The following is a 3,559-nucleotide window of genomic DNA, read 5'->3' as shown; positions in this document are numbered from 1 at the left end:
TAATTTTTATTTCGTGAGTAATTGTTTAGTCTAAAGCAACCCAAGGTGAGACCTTGTTGTTTTCTTCTTTCCGACCAGCAGTCAAAAATCATCCATTAAAGGATAAATTACATCACCTGACCTCTCTGTCGTGGCCTCACCTCACGCGTCAATCATCCACGAAACTGATTTTCCCACAGTTCCTCTGTGCTGGAGCTCTCCAGTGACAATAGAGGGAACAATAGAAGGGTTCAGCCGTAATGGCCGACTCCTCTTGTGCTTTCTGCTTTGTAAACACTGGTTTTATGACGGTTCATGGTTTGAACACATGATAATCCACATTGTTATTGTCTTCAGTTTTTGTTGTTAAAATATAACTTTTACGGTAACTGTATCCAAAAAAAAAGGCTTTCCATCCACAGGAGACAGGTGGAGAAGAGAGCAGAGGGTTGCAAACAGATAAAGAAACATGGTCTTGAATAGGGTGATAACAAAAAGAAAAGAAAAAGGGTGGAGGTCAGGAAAGACAGTCAGTGGGCGAGGAGAACAAATGCCAAGCTTCAGTTTCAGTGAGGGCTGTGTGTGGATGGGATTGAGATCTTTTGGAGCTACAGTAATATAATATAAGATATGAAACATAATCATAAAATGAAATGTGATAAAACTGTTTTTTTTAGACTGAAATTAGTTTTAAGAGTTGCTTTCAACAGTATCACCTATGTAGCAATTAGAATACTTTAATGGAGGCTTTTGAGTTGTATCACTAGTTTAGTAACCGCCTCTGGCCCCATCATGGAGGTCCAGTGGAGAGTTGTGCAAATGATGAGTTAGTACACCTAATAATCAATGAAAAGGGCGTGCCCATAATGTGTCCATACTTAACAGTTGATAGATTAAATACTTGATATTTATTTAATCTTGCACCTTTAATCTTTGTCCCCACACAAGTCTGTGTACACAAGAAATCCATGCTGATATTATCTACGTTCGTAGTGTGATCCATTAATGTTGGTGGTCAAGTGGTGAAATCAGTTTCCAATTAACTTCAAACAAAAGTTAACTATGCTTATTGGATTCATTTGAAGACACACATTTAGAAACACAATTAGCTGTTGTTGCCAAAAGAACTGAGGATCTCCAATATGGCAGCCCGAGGGGGGAACCCCTGTAATATGTGTACATAAGGAAGATGGTAAAAATATTCCGGGAGCCCTCTCGTTTAAAATTAGCCAGGAAACTACATTAACACCAGTGACCTTTTTATAACCTTCATGGCGTGTGAATGTTTTCTGAGATAAAAAGACAGGAGGAGTGTACATGTGAAGAAGAGAGAGATTTAATGAAATACGGTACAATAAGTGTCTTGTGAAGGCTGTATTTGAAATTTATAAAATTCCTAATAAGTATTAAAACCCATTTTCCCACAATTCATCATGTATGAAGTGAGTATTTTAAAAGGTGACACATTTTTACCCAGTTTGTACAGCACACTTAAGCACACATTTTACTCCAGCAAAGTTTATTTTCTTAGTTTGAGGATTGTGAGCCTGGCTATTAGACTCCACTTATGGTGTTTTCTTTAAAAATATTGTCTCTGATGTGTATCTAAACTGAAAGAAAATGACAGAGCGACAGGAAGATGGTATGCATGAAACAAAGAGACAGCTGGTAGGGTAAAAAGAGTAACAGAATTAGTAGATTTATCTTGAAAATAACCCTCCTCAAAAGTTTCTTTTCTCATAAGATTGTCACTTAATTTGATATTTTATCTTGTCATGTTTTTTGTGGAAACAGTTTGTCTGGTCTGCTCTGATTTATGAAGATGATAAAGTAATATTTTTTTGTTGTGGTGGTATCATTCTGCTTCTGTAAGCCCACATCATGAACCTGAATTACTGTCATCAGAAAATTAAGAACTGTGTTTAAGATATAACATTTGTAACTATGATTGTAAACTTACAGTGTGTAAAAATGTCTAAAAGTTTCCATTTTACAGCAACTGTCAAAATGGAACCGACAAAATAAATGCTGACACTTGTTTTGCTGGATAATGATTACATTAGTAAATTTTAGTTACTGGGGAAAAATGTGGCATTACTGATTAAATGTCAGTTATATTTGCATGTTCACACATTGTAAAGCCTTGAAATGCAGTGTAGTTGTTGTACAGTTGTACAAAGTGTGTTGTGGTATTGCATCTCACATTTTTATTTTTACCTTACTCTTAAGCTAGTTCAGTGCAGTTTGTCAAAACTTTTTAAATTTTATCAAAAACGTTGAATTTGCAGCACTTAACCTGCCTTAATGTCCAACTGTAGTGTTTTACAGTATTTAGTAAAACACTTGGATTTATCATTTGACAAACACTCATCAATGTGATCAGATATATTGTGTTAACTTTTGTAAAACTGGAGCAGCGTTTCGCTCCAGTCAAACTCCACCAGGTGATTTCACTGATCAGTTGCTCCTCCTGCACTGATTATTACTGAATGTCTGCACCTGCTCTGACCTCCACAGCTCCTCTAAATCAAGCAGACGAGGAAGCAAACGCGAGGTTCAGTCAGCTGCAGACTGTGAGCGTAGAGATGCTGCAGTAAAAACATTCATCAAAGCTATCTACTCAGGACTATGACATCCATGACATTGAATGGTCTGCAGTCCAACAAACACATTGTAGCCATCATGAACTTGAATAGTTCAACAAGCATGGTTTCCCTGCAAAAAACACTTCCAACTGAATATACAAGCAACAACAATCTCAGTGTAGAAGTTAGGCTAAAAATTGCAAGGATTAAAATTGAACATTATTTTGGTGACCTGTCCCTTTATTGTACTGTAAAGTTGTGCTGGTTGTGGGGTCTCTGACAGCCTAATTTAAATGCATATTTATGTTTTATTTAAGTGTCTTCCTACCATGCATGCTATGTACTTGTATGCTATTTAACAGCATTAAAGGTTGATTTTCTAACATAAAGGAGGTGATCCCTGACTGGCTGTTTTAAAGAATTTGACTTAAAGCCGTTTCTCACCACTACAATGCAAAAATGTGGTGCGGGAAAACGGACAATGCACTTGAACATTTTCCACATGACAACTATGCACACTGATTCTGGTGGCTGGCTAGCCCCATTCCATGACCAACACACATTAGCAAGGGCCTATCAGCTACATTACCATCTTCATCGTATCCCAGCTGCTGGGCGATCTCAGCCATATATTGGCCTTTTTTAGGGTTGTTGAAGTAGTTTTGTTTGTCGTACATTATTGAGTGTTGAGAAGAGGACAGCCCATTGTCATTCCGAAACACCAATAGTCTGAAAAATGTCCCATTGGACCAAAAAAAAAAGATTTTTCCGACCATTACCCCAAAAACAAACGCCCATTGCTGCGAAAATACACACTCCGTGCAACAAAAACAAAGCACATGGATAATAATTATACAGAATGACAGCAATCGGTTGAAACAAAGGATTTCTTTGGTCAAACATATATTTTAGCAAGCGGAAATCTGCTGAAATCGAAGTCCATCCAAATATTTTTCCCCCCACACGAATATTCCACAGGGGCGTGCAAACATTCA

The 3,559-nt window shown here is 37.4% G+C and overlaps 1 protein-coding gene across 2 annotated transcripts in view; it reads left to right on the top strand.

Moving 5' to 3' along the window:
• Positions 1-2,953, top strand: part of sema3bl (sema domain, immunoglobulin domain (Ig), short basic domain, secreted, (semaphorin) 3bl) — a 73,112-nt gene extending 70,159 nt beyond the window's left edge. For both annotated transcript variants that reach the window (XM_037772465.1, XM_037772464.1), the window contains exon 16: positions 1-2,953. This exon is cut by the window's left edge and continues 2,642 nt beyond it. The gene's annotated coding sequence lies outside the window, so the exon portion shown is untranslated.
• Positions 2,954-3,559: the final 606 nt, after the last annotated feature.

The sequence above is a fragment of the Sebastes umbrosus genome, chromosome 6 (assembly GCF_015220745.1).
Source record: "Sebastes umbrosus isolate fSebUmb1 chromosome 6, fSebUmb1.pri, whole genome shotgun sequence".
Taxonomy (NCBI): Eukaryota; Metazoa; Chordata; class Actinopteri; order Perciformes; family Sebastidae; genus Sebastes; species Sebastes umbrosus.
Note: the sequence above shows the minus strand (reverse complement) of the source record. Positions and strands in the feature narration are given on the sequence as shown.